The 21280-nt window shown below is 37.8% G+C and overlaps 1 long non-coding RNA gene across 1 annotated transcript; it reads right to left on the minus strand.

Annotated features, from left to right (window-relative positions):
• Positions 1-275: 275 nt before the first annotated feature.
• On the minus strand, positions 276-1418 carry LOC113362245. The gene is made up of 3 exons (XR_003365652.1): positions 1248-1418; positions 826-869; positions 276-482 (listed from the first exon to the last, which is right to left on the minus strand). It is a non-coding gene; the product is annotated as an uncharacterized LOC113362245 (long non-coding RNA).
• Between the last annotated feature and the right edge of the window lie 19862 nt (positions 1419-21280).

Genomic DNA, 21280 nt, shown 5'->3' on the forward strand with positions numbered 1-21280 from the left:
TATGGCTAAAATTGTAAAACCCTGTATTTAATGCGTTGATGCCCTGCAAGGGTATAAAGCCATTTAAGAAGTGATGAGTGCAAAAAACCTCTTCACTCATTGAGCAATTCAATATGTATGGAATTCATTCAGAATTGTGCAGCAATCCCAAATATTCTATGAATTTTTCTAGTAGCATTATCCACCTTGTATTTTCCTACGCTATTGTGACGCACCTAAGTCCACCTACTTGGAAATCTAGGTTAACATTCTACATTCAAACGCACCAAGGATCCAAAACGTCTATTTAGGCAATAAAAAGAAATTCTAAAAAAGATTAACCCAAAAACTAAACTCTCTCTGACATATATACAACATCTCTCCAATGATACTTATAAAATAGTGTATTTATTTTCACTCAGTATATACATAAAAACAAATAAAGCAGAATCATCCAATAGCTTGATCATCTTCGCGAACGCTATCAAACCTGTTATCTGAAACTGGAGTGGGAAACGAATGAGCACATCATCCCCAAAGGGGTGCTCAGAAGAAATATATAACAAACTTTCAAACATTCATCAAAAACTATAATGCATGTCGGATGAAAACAAATTCATCTCGCATGTTAAAGGTTCCTCTAGATAATAAAAGTAATAAATACTACTAGGAAAACCCGATCCTCGGCACCATTCCATACCGGCAAACATGGGGAAGTCCCCAAAGCATATAGGTCCTATATATCGGGTTGGCATACCCGTAATACGAGGAATCATCAACATACAAGCGAATGACCATGAAAAACACACGATAATGAATACAAGAGAGTTCGTTATCGATTCCCACCTCATTTGATGGCAAGCCACGCCTACCTCGAGATTCGCAATCCACTTTGATACAATCGTTGTTAACAAAAACGAACTGTTAGTCACACAAACACTATGGATATAAATGAAAATTCTATATTTTCTTCCTCTAGCGTCTAGTCTATAACATCTAAATATTTAGTCGAACTGTTTTTCCCTGCCATAATTTTTCTTTACCTAATTTAATTGCTAACTAAATAAGTAAGAGATAAAACGCACTAATTTATATATGATAATCTATAAACTAAGTCCAAGGTTAGCTATTCGTATCACCTAATCACTGAGACACAAAAATGAACTTTATCTTAATTCATTTATGATTTAAAATCTTTACAAATCTAAATCCTTTAACTAATTGAACTAATACAATCCATTTAGCAATCATTACTACAAAAGATTTACCTTTGATAGTTGAACATGATCAAAACTCCAAATCGATATCACCACGGTCAACTTCCTTTCCATTCCATATCTAATTCTCACTGTATATTGGTTTCTAGTAGTAGTATAATCTTGCTCTCTTTTCTTGTTAGCCTAAATACTGCTCTTAAAAACGGACAACACCAGTTTTTCTCATACTTCCTCTCATAAAAATTCTATCCATCTCCACTAACGTTCCCTTATTCTCCACCTAAACCAGCTAATTAAGCCACCTCCTACGTACCCTAAAACGTGTCCTAGTGCTTTTCTTACTTTTTTTCTCAAACGTCAACACCTAGATAAGTCCACATGCTAAGGTAAAAGAAATGCATTTATAATTCCTTCACTGTTTATCTACTTGTCTATTTACATTTTTTTTAATTAAATAATTGCTTTTATCATTTGGTCACCAGATTAGTTTTAGCTTATCAAGCTTAATTTCATACTTATCTAATACTAATTAATCATTAGCTACGTATATTAAAATTATTCAATTATTTACTTATAATAATTTGAAAGCAACATAACCATAGTAAAATCTGAAGTCAACGGGTCAACACTACAGTCAATAGTCAAAGTCAAGGTCAGAAAATGTGACGGTCACCAGCGACGGTCACTGGCAGGTTGACTAATTTTTACTTCATCTTCCGAGTCTCGCATCTTCTTCGTCCGATATCGGATTTACGCGCTTGAGTAGTATATTTCGCATAATTTTTCGAGATCTATTCAGTGGTACTATTCGTTCATCCAAATTATCATTAGATTATTTTATTAATTATTATTCATATTTAATTAATCGAGTTATTAGCGGCTAAATCGTCCCCAGATCATCACTAGACCGGTCAAATAGCGTTGAAGATATTGAGAGTCCTTACAACTATGTTCCGCAAGAGAACCCTCAATGTTGGCATCACATGACGATTAATGTTCCCTCTCAGCAGAGTAGCATGAATCTCCCGAAATGTCAGTATTGAAGTCTGCATGAAAGTACTCACACAGGCTGCATCGTTCTATGACAAAGAGATCTTCGTATCGACACACTTTTAAGAAGATAGCTCAATCGAACTCGTTTAAATTCCTCAAAGGAAAATCCAGACCGTCTATATCAGTCTCAAAAAACGATCACGGCCACACAATTTGGCCGCATGATCCAACAAGTGTAGCCTACTCCTAACAGAGCTAGGAAATCACCGTGGTGACCACCAGCGGGCCCACTAGTACCTTAGTCGATCGAGTCCCACTGGATGAATTCCTAAACACTACGAACGTCAACCCTTATGGGTGTTTGCGCTGTTAAGAAACTATCTCAAACGAGCTAAGACCGTTAAAAAAGGTCTTTAATGCATCATGACCGTCCAACTTAGTCAGCCTAGTTGGACGACTAAGTTCTTCCCTGGAATGATCAAAGAGGCGCCTACATGCACATTGGCGGCCCGACTTTCCCTCTGCTCAATCGACCTACCCACGACAATTTCATAGAGCAGCAAATCGTTTGCCCAAATTCAGGCAAGCTCGCTTGTTTCCAAAACCCTAATTAGGGTGCGGCGGTAAGAAACTGTCGCAAATAGATCGTGTCTGTCCAACTTGGCCAGCCTAATTGGACGGCTTAGATCGCGTTTCGGACGATCAAGGAGGTGCACATAAGATCACCATCGTCCCAACATTGTCCCCGTTCGATCGACTTACCTGTGGGAAGTCAATGAGGCAGCAAATCGCTTGATCGAACTAGGATGGACGCGACTTTCCTGAAACCCTAATTCTTATTTGCGGCAGTATGCTACTGTCGCAAATCGATCGTGAAAACTCGTTTTCTCCAGCCAAATCGAGTGGCTTAGATCTGATTTTAGATGAACCAGGAGATGTCAACACTCTCACTGGAAGCTCTTCTTCACATATGGCCAATCGGCCTACTCGAATCAGCGCATGACACTTGGGTTCGATCAGTTAAAACAGGGTGGTCGCGCGGCCACCAAACCCTAAATAAGCGACAGCTGATAGCTATCTCAAAGCCATCTCGTCCGCCCGTCTCCGCCGACTTAGCCGAACTGCTTAGATTGAGTATTAAGCGATCTATGGGGAGTGGCAGTGATCAACAACCACCATCCTTCCGCAAGGAATAATCGGCCAAGCTATGCCTTTCCCGTGCGGCTCCGGACGATCACCCAAAAAGGGCCCCTCGCGGTGCTTCAACAGCAGCCATTAACTACCGCAAATCTCCTCGACCACTCAACTTGACCGGCCGATTTGAGCGATCTTGATATAATTTAGATCGACCGGTAGGATTTTAGAATGGCTACCATCTGCCACTCACCTATAGGGAGCGATCGACTAAGCAATAACTCATCCCTAGAGCTACCAAACGATCGCCCAAACGTGTCTGGTCACCCTCTTCTTTTAAGATGATCGACTCACAACTAACTTAGACAAGCTTTAAAACAATGATGCTTCATCGACTATTTTGAGCTGCTTAAAACCGATGTTTTACGTGCATCGAGTACATACGATATATTATATCGGCTTCACAAACAACTTAGTTGTTTAACCTAATAGTGTCACGTGCTATTCTTTGCGGAAAGTCCCACGACTTGACCCACTTACTCGAGACATCAAACGTGTCACAAACTTGGGGATGCTCACTGGGGTATTGGTCTGGCGGTTTACAGCAAACGGCGTGCAACACGCCCATTACGAGAAAATGTTAGGAAAATACAGACGGTCAGCAGTAATGAAAGTAGTGGGCAAAAGAGTGACCGATTTTCCCTCATAGTGGAAAGGTGACGATCACCACCACCTACACAACCTCACTACTCCATTACTCAATCTCCTCCACTTCCTACGAGATCAGAGATTTGCGCTCAATGACTTGTATAAATAGGCTTTCAGCCTATTTCAACAACAACACGAACAACACAGTGTTAACACAAGTATCCAGAAACCTTCAAGAGCTGATAGCTTCCATTCTGCAAGCCAGTTCAACATTATGATACAAGTCATAAACAACCACACCTTCATAATTCAACATTCTGATCTCAAACACCTTCTTTGCTTCCCTCCCTAAGATCAACCCTTCACCTTCACTTTGTGACCGAATTGAATCTGGAACAGCTATTTATTGGTTTAGGCCAGAGTCTTACAGATTGATCTCTCGAATCTAAAGTACTCCCCCCAAGTGCATTGTTTAGGGTTTTAATTCGTTTCTCATCAACACACCCAAAATTACCAAAAACAACAGAACCATTTTTTACCGTCAAACACTTGTATCATGAGAAAGTTATCGTGTAACATATTACGTGGTTTGTGTGATACAATCATTTGGTGTAAGACTTGGAATGTTTCGATAATGATTATTTCAATATCTTGATTTTTTTTTTGATGCTAATAGTGTGTGAAAACGGCTATTATCATTATAGAAGAATGTTTCAGTGATTGAAATAAAGAGTTTAGAATCTTGTAACCATCTTTGGATACATGCACAGTGTGTTCGCACATTAGTGTATAAGTCCAAAACCGGGAACCTAAAGTATGCATACTTGTGTGTATACAAAAAGGTTGTAGGAGACTGGGTAAGTATGCGTACTCGTACGCATACTGGCGGAAGTCCGTGAATTTCTGCTGAGTTTGAAAATCAAAACCAAACTCATCCGGTTACCTAAAGTACATATACCCGTACGCATACTGGCGGAATGTTCACGTCCGTTAATTTCTGCTGAGTTTGAAAACTAAAACAAACTCAAATCCGGTTACTTAAGTACGCATACCCGTACGAATACTTTAGTAGGTTACTTTCTAAAATCGATTGTACATGAACCTAAACATTTATTAATAAGGAATGCAATCTTTGCAAACTGTGGCTATAATGTTCATGTATTGATTCGAGTGAATCAAACCGATTTTGCTTCAATTGTGTTCTTGTATAAATCTATGAGAATATAGCAATTGAAGAACTCTTTAACTAGTTTCATTTGAGTCATTTGAACTAGTTATGGTTAAGATGAATAAGGTTGATATGAGAGTAATCATACGGCTAACCTCGGTTAACTATTTGTGAACCAACATGGTGTACACGTTTGGGTACGGTTACATAAACCTAAAATGAGGGTACATTTCATTTGTATGTAACAAGCTAAGTTCGATCTAACGTTTGAAAGATATTAGCTTGGTTGAATCAGGTTTTTCATCTAGCGGTGAATATTGAATGCTCTATTACCAAGGTAACTTGGATTGCAAACCCTTATTTCAAAACTATATAAAGGAGAACTCTAGCAACTGGAAACCTAATCCCCACACCTCCTGTGTGTTACTAGTTGCATAACTAGAGTCGATTCTCCTTTAGCCTTAGGTTTCTTCTCGAGACCCTGTAGGTTAACGACTTGAAGACTTCATTGGGATTGTGAAGCCAGACCCAACTATTCTCTTTGTAGTTGCGTGATCTGATCTTGATGTTTCTATCGTGATTGAGTGCAACTGTAAAATTGTCTTGATATTTATATCTCTGATAGGCAAGATAGAAAAATTGTCACAAACACCTTCGTCTCATCGTTTGTGATTCCACAATAACTTGTTTCGCTAGTCGATTAAGTTTATTGTGAGGTGATTGATAATACTAGGTTGTTCTTCGGGAATATAAGTCCGGTTCATCAATTGGTTCCTATTCACCTTGATTTATCAAAAGACGGAACAAACACTCTTGCGTATTTCTGTGGGAGATAGATTTATTTAATCCTATAGACTTTTCTGTGTGACACAGATTTCTTTATCAAGTCTTCGACTTTGGGTCGTAGCAACTCTTAGTTGTGGGTGAGATCAGCTAAGGGAATCAAGTGCATAGTATCCTGCTGGGATCAGAGACGTAAGGAGAGCAACTGTACCTTGAATCGGTGTGAGATTGATTAGGGTTCAACTACAATCCAGTCCGAAGTTAACTGGTAGTAGGCTAGTGTCTATAGCGGCTTAATACAGTGTGGTGTTTGATGAGTGCCAAATATTGTATATATTTGTCCCTTTTTATTGGCAATTAACTCATCTTTTGTGCATTAATTCTACATTTTATCCCATATTCTGTATTTTCATTGTTTTCAAGAATAAATATTTTTCTTACTTAATCTTGCATTTTTAGGTAATAAATGAAGTTCGGATGAGTCGCGGAGCGAAAAGAGCAGAAAAGTAGTGAAAAGACGGGAAGAATTACGCAAGGAAGCCGCAAAGAATGGAGCGCACGTCCAAAAAGCTAGGAATGGGCTTGAAGAGGAAGAATTGTTCTTAAAGAAGATATGGGCTTGGCATACCCAAGGCCCAAAACCCTTATCCAAACCCATTTTCTATCTCCATACCCGCCTCCATTCCCGACCGTCAGATTGGATCGCATCTGCATCCTACGGTCGCTTCTTTGCCTGCGCATCAAACCTCGATACTTCCGCTTAACACCACAACACCTAACTCCATCTGGTGTCGTTAATTTTGTTGTATTGTATAATCCAACGGTCGCTGCAGGATCCACTTCATCTCACCGTCAGATTGATCTTTCATCTCCATATCCCACGGTCGAGATTCGCCAAACATCGAACTCGATGATCCCGCTACACACCATAGAGACCGAACCCTATGACCTAACCAAACATCCCCTTCTTCCCAAAACAATTGACCTTCACCTTCTTCCTCTCCACCATACCCTGTGCAGAACCACCACCATCACCCTGCAACAGCCATCTCTACCACCTAACCGCCACCAAATTATCTAACCACCACAACCCACTCTCACCACCTAACTCGTATGATGATTTTCAATCATCTTCATCAATTCCACACGCCACTGAGGTCGAGTGATTTTGATGAAAGTGATTGCATGTCTTCAAATAACGACAGCAAGGCTATGGAGAGGTAGAGGAGTACAAATGGAAGCATGGGTCGAGAAGAATTGGGAGTTATCACATCAAATTAGGTAAAATATCTAACCCTAATTTTGACTGATTTGGGGGAAAATTGTAAACCCTAAAATTTGGGTATAAATAGGATGTATGTTGTGTTGTAATAGGTATGTCTGGACTAGCCAGTGTGTCACCCAAGAGCACTGGAATAGCCAGTGTCTCAAGGGTTGTAGTTCAATGCTCTGTTTATGTTCAATATTTGAATTCATGTTTCAATTATCTTGTATGATGTATGTTTGTGTTAGCATGTTAGTCATGAGCTAAGTCTCACTAGCTGAGGCTCAGATGAAGCTTTAGTGGACTGTTAGGTAGTGGAATGTTAGGTTAGAAGCCTTAGTTCACTGAATTGATTGAGCAATGGGAGAAATCAGTGCTCACTAGTGCTTGTGATTGATTGTACTGTCAAAAGACAGTCAATACTAGGAGCACATCAGTTGAGCAAGCTGATTATCTTGCTATTCCCTTTTTGTATGCTTAGGATCTTAAGTTGGCCTTAAATGTCACTTAGTTCCATTAGGGATTCAACCTAGAACTACATTATTTGGCTCGGTCACAAGGGTGGATTCAAAGCCGTAGCTTAGCCCACAATTTGTTTTTACAGTCACTTGCAACTCTAATTCTGTTATTCTTATTGCTCAGTTGAGTTTTCCTTGCTGTTTTATTTAGCTTTTGCACTTCACATCTTGCTGTGCACTGAAATCAGTGCACTGCCTTCCCTGCCCTTGGCTCATAGACTTGGTTAGATGTTTTACCATCTCTGTTTCACTGTCACTGCAGCCTTGTGACCTTGCATTTAGTTTTGCATCAATTATCAGCATAGTGTAACTTCATTGCACACTCCCAAGTCCACGTGGAATGACCCTGTTCTTGCACACAAGCTACAACTGACCCTGTGCACTTGCAGGTATCACTGTAGGCATCCATTTATTGTCTTATTTTCACATCTTTAAATGCCTACCAAGTTTTTGGCGCCGTTGCCGGGGACTCGGTTTGTTTCTCTAGTAGTTTTATTAGCTATTTTTGCATTTCACTGCATAGCATTTGCATCTGCATCTGCTTCACTTCATTTGCTGTTGGACCTGCTGTTCTGAACCAGTTTTTCCTCTGCTGGGACGCCACCAAGGAAAAGAACCAAAGCCCAACTGGGTTTTTGCAACAATATCAGAGCAGCTGGGCTGTGCTAAAAAGGTAAACCCATTCAGAGAACCCGAATTGTGGGCTTCCAATTTTTAATTGTGGGCTTGTAATATTAAAGCCAATTTTTGGGCTTTTTATTTTCTGTTGGGTTTGTAATTAATTTTTGTGGGCTTGTTTGTTTAATTTGTGGGCTTGTATTTAATTTTTGTGAGCTTGTTTAATTTGGACTTGTATTTTGTATTCTGGGTTTTTAAACCCAGCTGAGCTTGTAACCGATCACGCTAGGTTAACTCGTTAGTGGGCCGAGTACCCAAATTCTAGGCCGAGATTTTGGACTCAGTTTCACCAAACGTTTTCAAACCAGCTGAGCCAAAGAAAACACAAAACCAACAGTGGGCTTGCTCCCATTCAAAAACCAAATTTTATTTTCTTTTAAAATAAATAAATAAATAAATATTTTCTCTCCCATTCAAAAACCAAAATTTTTACTTGCTCCCAGATTTTAAAACCAAATTTTATTTTGCTCCCACATTAACAACCAAATTTTTTTTTCTTTTATCCCACCAAAACCAAATTTTTCCCAAAAATCCAAACCCTTTAAAAACCAAATTCTGAGCTTTGTACATTCTTTACTTAGCTTTTGAGCCAATCATGAATAGATCTTTTTCTACAGTTGGGGAGTACAACAAATCCCTTAGAGAACTTGCATATGGACAAACTTCACGTTATGAACCTTCCACGGACCATGATGTCAATAGTCATAGGAATTATTATGGACATTTTCAAAGTCCCGAGCCGCAATACATGAACCCTAATGACTATTCATACATGCATCATTCATCGCAACGTGAAAATGAACATTCTGCTAGAGCCTCACTCACACAATCATCACTTATGGATCAATTAGAAGCTCGAGTCGCAGCTTTAGAAAAGCAAGCACATGAGGAATTTGTCACATCTAACTTTCCTAGGCAACCTGAAATCTATCCTTGTCCCGCATGTGATGGCTTAGACCACACTATTGCGAATTGCTATATTTTCCATGAATTTAGGCGGACTGGAGAAATTCCAAGGTTTGTAGAACCTACAGATTATTATGATGGTGGTTATTGGGACCATAATCAACCTTTTCAAGGTTGCGATCAACCATTTATAGACCCTAACGACCATGCACCCATGTATCAATCACCACAAGGGGAGGACGAACAATTTCACATGAGCCCTTGTATGCAATCTATAATGGAAAAAATCAATCTCCTCAAACAAAACACTGCTAGTTTAGAAATGCATACATTGAATGATCATAGCAGCATTGTTATCCCTAATGAAATTAATTATCAAAATAGTGTTTTTAACCCTACTCATGATAGTCATATTGAACATGAACCTAATCTAGAGGTAAATGAGTGGAATAGAAACACTATAGTTTTTAGGGAAGGACACTCTTGTTTTGTTGAGGATGATAATAATTATGATGTTATATTAGAAGAACATGTCTATACTGATGACGTTATGGAACCTTTGGGTTCAAATACATTAGGCTTCTCTGCCCAGACCTTAATGAATGATATCTCTTCTAGTATTCCATATGATGTTTCCATTGAATTGCCGACGCATGAGGACAAATCTGTTGATGATGTTGATGATTCTGATTGTGAACTTGCTAATTTGATTGATGATTGTGAGCATGATGTGACATGTGTAGATGATTTAGGAGATTTTGATTTGATTGATAATGACGTGCCTATTCTCCTACATGAGTCACAATCTGATGGCCTTCCACCCAACCTAGATTTGGTTTGTACCAATATTGTAAAACCAATTTTTCTGAGAATGCCTAATCTAGGTTTGGAACTGTGTGCTTCCCAAGTCCTCTTGGACCATTTTGCATCTAAATATAATATCTTTGAGGAACCACAGTTGGAAATGGCATGTTTGCCCGTCCATAGCAAAGTACACTTTGAGTTAGATCTTGTGCATGAGGAACCCCCAAAACTGCGAGATTTTGTTTCCAAAATTTTATCCATTGAAAAATCCAGGTTTGGGGGTAGCTCATTTTGTTTCACAGTTTCACTTGCGTTTCTTTCCTGTTATATTTGTGTGAAGCTGTTGAAACCTCTACACTTTGTCTTTTGGGTTGATCCTCAACTCTTTAGATTGTTAGTGTATGGTGAATTTTTGTATATAATCCAGTAAATAAAATTTCTTAAAACCCTTTTGTTCCTTGTGTATATATTTTGCTAATCCAATATGATCTCGGCTGACATATGTTGGATTCTTGCCTTGAATAACGGAGTTCTAATATTGCTTTCGCCGAAATCGGGTATTCTCTTTCCTTTTTCTCTACTCAACATGATCCTCTTCATATGTTGTGTTATAATTTTGTTCATATTTTGAAACATTGAGGACAATGTTTAGTTTAGGTTTGGGGGTGAAAAATAGATACTTTGATAATATGCCATAATTGAAAACAAGAACTCCTTATTTTTGAACTCTTTTTGAAAAAATTTAAAAATTCCAAAAAAAAAAAAAAAAAAAAAAAAAAAAAATCATAAAAATGGAGCTCATTTACCTTGAAATGTTGACTCTTGTGCATGTATGTAATAAGGATTCTTAGTCTAGATATTTAGGCACCCTGATTCTAGCACAATTCACATGTGATAAGAAACTTGCACACGCACGATCTACCAATACATGTATAGCCTCGATCTTCAAGGTGTTTGATAGGAAGTTAGATTGCCAATCACTTTAGAATACTGAATGAGACTTGACTAGCTTGTTCTTTGGTTGGCTGGGATAGAAGTTGGAGGATACGTTAAGAAAAGCAACCATAGAATTTGACCGGATGCATTCGATAAGGGCCACCTCTTGCTAAGAGTCATGTAATTATGTTTTTCTTTTTGTTCATGTATCAAAAGTGTCATTATGTTGTAAAGATCAAAGTTATTTCTTCAAAAAAAAAAAAAAACAAAAAATTCAAAAAAAAAAATCAAGTATTTATTTATTCCATGTTTTGTCATGTTAAAGACAATAGTTCTCTCTTGTTCCAAAAATAAAAGAGAGTAATCAATGTAAATAAGAGTCATGTAAAGAGTCATCTTTTTTGTAAATAGTCTTGTAATAAGCAAGGAGGGTGCAACCATCGATGTATAACGCGGGTAAACTGAAATATCACCAACTCATTGGGTGAACATTCACAATTCTCGTAAAGCCGGACAGCTAGCTTGGCTTAGAATTCGGTTCTTAGCCTAAAAACTATCTCTTGGTGGTTAGTAGTCATAACTTCAGGTCATTCTAGAAACATGTGTAGGTACACTTTACACTCTTATCACATGTCTTTATTTGTTATCAGTGCTAGGATTGTGCCTTTGATAACTAGATTGACATCTCCATTTTGCTGTGAGCTTAAACTGACTTGCACATGTCACATTTGATGGAATCTGAGCTTATATTTTGACCTAGAACTTTGTAGGTACGTTCTAAGAAAACCTTCACGAGACTTCACTCGTCCACTAGGGACACTTAGTGGTTTAAAAGGCTTAGTGCATATGCTAAATGCATTCGAGAGACCAGCGACAGTGGTATAGGTAGGATTTCTTTAGTTTTGTTTTACTTGAGGACAAGTAAAATTCAGGTTTGGGGGTATTTGATGAGTGCCAAATATTGTATATATTTGTCCCTTTTTATTGGCAATTAACTCATCTTTTGTGCATTAATTCTACATTTTATCACATATTCTGTATTTTCATTGTTTTCAAGAATAAATATTTTTCTTACTTAATCTTGCATTTTTAGGTAATAAATGAAGTTCGGATGAGTCGCGGAGCGAAAAGAGCAGAAAAGTAGTGAAAAGCCGGGAAGAATTACGCAAGGAAGCCGCAAAGAATGGAGCGCACGTCCAAAAAGCTAGGAATGGGCTTGAAGAGGAAGAATTGTTCTTAAAGAAGATATGGGCTTGGCATACCCAAGGCCCAAAACCCTTACCCAAACCCATTTTCTATCTCCATACCCGCCTCCATTCCCAACCGTCAGATTGGATCGCATCTGCATCCTACGGTCGCTTCTTTGCCTGCGCATCAAACCTCGATACTTCCGCTTAACACTACAACACCTAACTCCATATGGTGTCGTTAATTTTGTTGTATTGTATAATCCAACGGTCGCTGCAGGATCCACTTCATCTCACCGTCAGATTGATCTTTCATCTCCATATCCCACGGTCGAGATTCGCCAAACATCGAACTCGATGATCCCGCTACACACCATAGAGACCGAACCCTATGACCTAACCAAACATCCCCTTCTTCCCAAAACAATCGACCTTCACCTTCTTCCTCTCCACCATACCCTGTGCAGAACCACCACCATCACCCTGCAACAACCATCTCTACCACCTAACCGCCACCAAATTATCTAACCACCACAGCCCACTCTCACCACCTAACTCGTATGATGATTTTCAATCATCTTCATCAATTCCACACGCCACTGAGGTCGAGTGATTTTGATGAAAGTGATTGCATGTCTTCAAATAACGACAGCAAGGCTATGGAGAGGTAGAGGAGTACAAATGGAAGCATGGGTCGAGAAGAATTGGGAGTTATCACATCAAATTAGGTAAAATATCTAACCCTAATTTTGACTGATTTGGGGGAAAATTGTAAACCCTAAAATTTGGGTATAAATAGGATGTATGTTGTGTTGTAATAGGTATGCCTGGACTAGCCAGTGTGTCACCCAAGAGCACTGGAATAGCCAGTGTCTCAAGGGTTGTAGTTCAATGCTCTGTTTATGTTCAATATTTGAATTCATGTTTCAATTATCTTGTATGATGTATGTTTGTGTTAGCATGTTAGTCATGAGCTAAGTCTCACTAGCTGAGGCTCAGATGAAGCTTTAGTGGACTGTTAGGTAGTGGAATGTTAGGTTAGAGCCTTAGTTCACTGAATTGATTGAGCAATGGGAGAAATCAGTGCTCACTAGTGCTTGTGATTGATTGTACTGTCAAAAGACAGTCAATACTAGGAGCACATCAGTTGAGCAAGCTGATTATCTTGTTATTCCCTTTTTGTATGCTTAGGATCTTAAGTTGGCCTTAACTGTCACTTAGTTTAAATTAGGGATTCAACCTAGAACTACATTATTTGGCTCGGTCACAAGGGTGGATTCAAAGCCGTAGCTTAGCCCACAATTTGTTTTTACAGTCACTTGCAACTCTAATTCTGTTATTCTTATTGCTCAGTTGAGTTTTCCTTGCTGTTTTATTTAGCTTTTGCACTTCACATCTTGCTGTGCACTGAAATCAGTGCACTGCCTTCCCTGCCCTTGGCTCATAGCCTTGGTTAGATGTTTTACCATCTCTGTTTCACTGTCACTGCAGCCTTGTGACCTTGCATTTAGTTTTGCATCAATTATCAGCATAGTGTAACTTCATTGCACACTCCCAAGTCCCTGTGGAATGACCCTGTTCTTGCACACAAGCTACAACTGACCCTGTGCACTTGCAGGTATCACTGTAGGCATCCATTTATTGTCTTATTTTCACATCTTTAAATGCCTACCAATGTTCAAACTGTGAAAAAGTGGGGGTCTAACAACACCACCCAATATTTCGCCTAGCAATCTGTATGGACTAACTCCGAAATACTTTGCTAGAGAATCAACTAGACAGTGAGACTCAATTTAGATAAAAGTATATCAAGGAGTTAATATCTCTCTCTTGATTTGATTTTTACTCAAGCTAAAAACAATAGCGAGTCTTTATCAAATACAAGGAATAACTTGGACGGTACCAAAGACCAATGTCCAAGTGTTAATCAATGAAATCAACAACCACAAGGTCGGATCTCTAATCGATTAAACTTTAACGCACAACCTGTATTATTTCAATTATAAAGATAAACAATATAATGCGGAAAATGAAATAACACAGACACCAGAAATTTTGTTAACGAGGAAACCGCAAATGCAGAAAAACCCCGGTACCTAGTCCAGATTGAATACACATTGTATTAAGCCGCTACAGACACTAGCCTACTCCAAGCTAACTTCGGACTGGACTACAGTTAATCTCCAACTAATTCAAGGTACAGTTGTACTCCTACGCCTCTGATCCCCGCAGGATACTGCACACTTGATTCCCTTAGCTGATCTCACCCACAACCAAGAGTTGCTGCAACCCAAAATCGCAGACTTGATAATAAACAAATCTGTCTCACACAGAAAAGTCTATCAAAGGATAAATCTGTCTCCCATAGAAAAACCCTAGGTTTTTGTTCCGTCTTAAGATATGAAATCAAGGTGAACAAGAACCAATTGATAATCCGGTCTTATATTCCCGAAGAACAGCCTAGATTAATCAATCACCTCTCAACAGTCTTACTTGAATACACAAGAGGACGTCGAGGAATCACAAACAGTGAGACGAAGATGTTTGTGACTTCTTTATCTTGCCTATTGGAGAATTCTCACGATCTCAAGCCAATCAAAGATTTTACTCGTACGATAGAAGATGCAATATCAGATCACACAACTACGATAAAAGTAGTATCGGTCTGGCTTCACAATCCCAATACAGTCTTTAAGTCGTTAACCTGGTTTTAGAGAAGAAAATCAAAGGTTAGAGGAGAATCGACTCTAGCGAGCGCACTAGTATCACACAGACGTGTGGGGATTAGTTTTTCCCAATGCTAGATGTCTCCTATATATAGTCTTCAAATCGGGGTTTTGCCTTAGTTACAAAGCAATCAATATTCACCGTTAGATGAAAACCTGATTTAGATTCAAGCTAATATTTCTCAACCGTTAGATCGAAAACTTAGTTTGTCACACACACTTGAGATATACGTTTACTGGGTTTGTGAAAACCGTGCCCAAACGTGTACGTGTATGTTGGTTCAACATAGTAACCCAAAAGGTCAACCATATGAGCATTTCATATTAACCTTGTTCTTCTTCACCATAACTAGTTCAATTGACTCAAATGAACTAGTTAGAGAGTTGTTCAATTGCTATGAGATCTTATGTAACTAGACAAGACACAATTGAAACAAAGATGATTCGATTCGATTGAATCGGCTCATGAACTTTATAGCCACGGTTTGCTTACTGCATTCCTTAGTAATTTAAGTTTCATGTTCAGAGCAAATCTTTAGATCATAATCCACTCAAGTACGCAAACAAGTTCGCGGACTTAAGACAACCAGCAGAATTTTCCAAACTCAGCAGAAAATCTCGGCAAGGAGACTTCCGCCAGTTCGCGGACTAAACACGCAAACGAGTTTTTGGAAAAATCCCAGCAGAAATTCTCGGCAAGAGAACTTCCGTCAGTTCGCGGACTTGGCAAAGCCAATTCCTCCGGTTTCTCTCAATCAACAAAGTTCGCAAACTTCGGATTAAGGAATAGGACTTATGCACATATGTGTTTCCACATAATGCTTATATCCATCATTGGTTATATATACCTAAACTCTCATTTCAACCATTGAAACATTCTTAGAGGACGTTATATAGTTGTTACACTATTTCTCGTCAAAGCGATTTTCAAAGTGATTGAAACAATATGACTTTCGTCATTAGGTGAAGATAAACCCGATCAAAGCGAAACACTTTACCAACACATGATTTCGAGATATAGATAGGCGAGATATACTCAGATCGAAATATCAAATGTGTATGATCCAGTCTATATAGCATATGACTTTTGTCTCATAAGAAGTATGAGATAGAAGAGATAGATTTTTGAGTGATAGATAAGTTCAAGTCTCCACATACCTTTTTATTGATGAAGTTCCACGGTTACTTGAGTAGATCTTCGTCATTGTATGATGAATCACCATGAAGTCCTTGATCTCAACTATACTTTTCTATCCTAGTTGGAGACTTAGCTATGTAGACTAGAAATCAAGAATCATAGTTTTGATTACTAACATTGACAAACATGCTTGAGATAGCAACGCATGCGAGGTCGACCGAGCTATGCTCTAACAAACTGGACTAGGTCCCGGGATTTTTCTGCATTTGCGGTTTCCTCGTTAACAAAATTCTGGTGTCTGTGTTATTTCTTTTCCGCATTATATTTTGTTATATAATTGAAATATTACGGATTGTGCGTTAAGAACAATCAATTAGAATATCCAACCTTTAGTTGTTGATTTACATTGATTGACACTTGAACATTGGTCTTTGGTACCGTTCAAGTAATTCCTCCTATATTCAATCAGGCTCGCAGATTTCAATTTTTTATTGCGGATTGAATTAAGAGTTAGAGGTATTAAACTCTTTGATATACTTTATTCTAGATTGAGTCTGACTGTCTAGTTGATTCTAGAAAGTGTGTTGGAGTAAGTCCTCTTAGATTGCCAAACGAATTGTTAGGTGTGGTTGTTAGACCCCCGCATTTTCAGTCTGGATATAACACAACATGCATACCAGTATGAAAACTATTGTAGTATATTCAGGTACGGAAATCAAGTTTGCATACCAATATGCGAACGGTTTTAACTGTCAAAGTTCGAGAACCAAGTATGTGTACCAGTATACGAACGGTTTTACCTGAATTAGGTCCGGGACGACAGTATGCATACCCGTTTACGAACTGTCGGACAAGACCAATGTCTGGAACTTAAGTTTGCGTACCTATTTGCACACTAAGTTGGTTTATGTTCTAAAATCGGTTAAGTATGATTTCACACTCATGAAATACATATATAAACTAAGGAATGCAATCTTTGCAAACCGTGGCTTAATATTTATGAATTGATTTTCTTGAATCAATCCGATTTTGTTTCAATTGTGTCTTGTATACTTCTATGAGAATATAAACAATTGAACAACTGTATGAGTAACACAATTAGATTCATTTGACTATCATTTTATCTAGAAATGTTAGATGAATGTGGTTAATAGAAAAGTGTTCATATGGATAACTTCGGTTAACTATTGTTGAGCCAACTCAATATAAACGTTTAGGTACGGTTACCCATATCTAAATGAAGGTATATTTCATTCGTGTGTAACAAGCTAAGATCATCTGACAGTGGAGAGATATTGCTTTGGTTTTAAGCAAACTTAGCTTGAATCTTAAATCAGTTTTCATCTGACGGTGAATATTGATTACTTTGTTTCAAAGCTATCAAACCCATATTTGAAGACTATATAAGGGAGAACTCTAGCAACTGGGAAACCTAATCCCCACATCTCATGTGTGATACTAGTTGCGTACTAGATTCGATTCTCCTTAAACCTAGGTTTTTCCTAAAACCAATATAGGTTAACGACTTGGAGACTTTATTGGGATTCTGAAGCCAGACTCTACTATTTTCTCTGTAGTTGCGTGTTCTGATCTTACTTGTTCTATCTATTGAGTATTTTATTCTCCAAGATTGGCTCGAGATTTATCTCCGATAGGTAGGATATAAAAGGTAATCACAAAGCTCTTTGTCTAATTATTTGTGATCCCATAATAACTTGTTCTAATACCGTATAGTTAAGTTATTGTGAGGTGATTGATATTTCTAGGATGTTCTTCGGTAACATAAGACCGTATTATCAATTGGTTCATGTTCACCTTGATTTATTAAAAGACGACATAAAAACTTGGTAGGTATTTTTGTGGGAGTCAGATATATCTACCAGAATAGACTTTTCTGTGGGAGACAAATTTGTTTATCAAGTCTTCGACTTTTGGTCGTAGCAACTTTTAGTTGCGGGTGAAACCAGCTAAGGGAATAAAGTGTGTAGAGTCCTGCTGGGATTCAGAGGCATAAGGAACGTGATTGTACCTTAATCAGTGCGAGACTTGGTTAGGGTTCAACTACATTCCAGTCCGAAGCTAGTGAATGTAGCGTCTTAATACAGTATGGTGTTCAAATCTGGACTAGGTCCCGGGGTTTTTTTCATTTGCGGTTTCTTCGTTAACAAAACTTCTGGTGTTTGTGTTATTTCTTTTCCGCATTATATTTGTTTATATAATTGAAATATCACAGATGTGCGTAGTTCAATCAATTGGTAAATCCGACCTTTGGTTGTTGAATGAAATTGATTGACACTTGAACATTGGTTTTTGATACCATTCAAGTTATTTCTCAAATCAATCGGGCTCACAGATTTATATCTGCTCGATTGCAGATTGTATTGATAAATTAAAATATAACTCTTGGATGTTTTTCTTGATTGAGTTTGAATGTCTAGTTGATTCTCTTGGAATTATATTGGATATAGTCCATACAGATTGCCAAACAAAATATTGGGTGTGGTTGTTAGACCCCCGCTTTTTTAGTTAGAGCCTTTGGCAACGACTCATCTTATCATTAGCAAGATTGATTAAAATGGTTACCAAACAGATTCTTCCTTTGTTGTTTGGAATACGATCCAAAGGACTTGCTATTCACGTGCGTGACTCTCGAAGTCGAAGGCGTACGAATGCTGAGGGAACTAAGTATCCAAGGGTAGTCTGCTTGGTCTAACCTATACGAAGTTGGTATTTGATTTTGTATATCGACTTAATTTTGAGAGTATTCAAAACTGGACTAGGTCGTGGGGTTTTTCTGCATTTGCGATTTCCTCGTTAACAAAATCTTGGTTTGCCATATACTTTACTTTTCTGCATTATAATTGTTTTATTATAATTAAAGTAAATTGCACTTTACGTTAACTCCGTAATACTTGATATTGATCCTATCGAATTTCGGTTTTCCAAACCTATTATCAAGTACACACTTTTTTTCATATCGCCTCGATCTTGTATCCGTAGTCAATCACACAAGTTATCTTGTTGTTGTATTGTCTCAATCTTGTATCCATAGACCATCACACGAAGTGTGAACCAAATTGTCGTATTGTCTCGACTCTGTCCATAGACGATCACATTAGGTAGAGGACTTATAGGTAGAAATAAAAAGATTATGGTGTATTTGGGCACCCTCGTCTTTTCAGATGGTACATGTATAATATTTGAGACGGTAAATTTGCAATTATCATGTTGAATAACAGAAGAACCAACAAGACTAATCGCAAACCTGGGCATTTCTAACTCGAACATGATCATCCCCCTCATATTCAGAATGAAGTTCATATTGGACAAGTCATGAATAATATGATGAGTTGCTCTTGAGTTAGGTACCCAACCAGAACTAGCAGAATTTTCATTATAAACAGCAAAGGCTTTAGGTTCTGGACACCAAAATTCATCATAATCATCACCATAATACTCATAAATAGTGTTGTGAGCTTGGACCATTGAATTGTCGTTAGAAGCATATTTGTATCTGCATTTAGAAACACAATGACCTGGTTTCCTACAAATTTGAAATTCAATATAGTAGTTATACTTAACAGGATGTGATGGGAAAAAGTTATTAGAGCCACTAGATCTGTTATTTCTTCCTCCATAGTCAAATCTGCCACGATGGAAACCATATCTAAAACCTCTACAATATTTATTACCACGAAATCCATGGGATCGATCGAATGTGCCTCTTTGAGAAAACGAATTTCATTGAGGTGGTGAAGGATAATACGATGTATCTTAATATTGTTGATAAGAAGAAGAATGAGGATGTGAATAACTTGAGTATTGTGAATCAAATGAAGAAGGTGGAGCAGTAGAATGTGATTGTTGAGTGGAGATGTTTGTTGAAGCGGTGGTGAGATATAATTTGGATTCAGAAGTAACTCGTTCTTCTTAGATACTAATAGTCCTAACAACTCAGAAGAGGTGATCAAGTTATCATTCATCAATTGTTATGTTGTGATCGAAGTTTTGGAAGCATTGGATTCACTTGGTAATCCTTGTATAATGTGGAAACTAAATCCTCAACAGAAATTGCTCTATTAATTTGCGCTAATTGATGAGAGATAGATCTAGCTTTGCTAAAATATGTCAACATAGAGTTACTAGTCTTGATCAGGTGAATTAAATCAGTCTTTAGTTGCATCAAATGAGATTTTGTAGTAGTATTGTAGTTGTGCTCTAGACGAATCCAAATTTCATGGGAGAATGTACAATCAATTTCTTGTGAGTGAATTTCTTCAAGCAGAGAATATCCAAGATATAATTGCTTGATCTTGATTTACCCAGTAGTTATAGATTGAATTTCAAACAAATTCATTGTATGGATCTAAATCTATAAACCATAGATCTTCAACAATTGCTACACCAGCAGGAGATGTTTGTCTATCAAATTTGACAGGACATTGAAACGATCCATCAACAAAACAAAAGAGAGTATAACTGTACCGAAGAGGTATAATTTGTGATTTCTAGAGAGAGTAATTTGTGAGTGTTAATTTTGATGGTAGTTTGAAAGTAATAGGAATGTGTTTATTGATTTTCGCCACTGTTCATATTAAATGAAGAATTAATTTGAATTTGGTATCTGATACCATGTAAAGAGATGAATGTCCCTTGACAGTTCTGTATGATTGATTTTATTACTCTTGATTTGATAATTTCTGTTAGAGCATAGCTCGGTTGAACTCACCAAGCGTTGGTATGTCAAATTTGGTTGTCATATTTTAGCGTGTCAAAACTCATCTAAAGTCGCTTGATTGTATACTAGAGTCAATTTCGTTTAAGTTAGACTAGAAAGTCTAGGAATGTTGAGACATACAAGTATTACTCCGAAGACCTGAAGAATGTGAAGAAGAAGCGAACTACAACGACGACATCATCCTTCATCTTAAGGTTAGTAATATTGACTTGAATTGTTTCATTCCTGACGTATCTTTAAAGTCGTTCTATATTGAAAACATAACTTCGAAAATGTATATACTATACATATTATATAATACTATAGTGATGTGACATGGTCATATTTGTGTGATCATAGTATTAGGGAATTAGACTACGAAGTATAACCCTTATCTTTTGAACTTCGTAGATATGACATCGACATAATCTTGTATATATATTGTTATGATTATGTGAATGGGTTATGGTGAAGATTTCGTCCT

Source organism: Papaver somniferum, chromosome 3, assembly GCF_003573695.1.
Source record: "Papaver somniferum cultivar HN1 chromosome 3, ASM357369v1, whole genome shotgun sequence".
In the NCBI taxonomy this organism is placed as follows: Eukaryota; Viridiplantae; Streptophyta; class Magnoliopsida; order Ranunculales; family Papaveraceae; genus Papaver; species Papaver somniferum.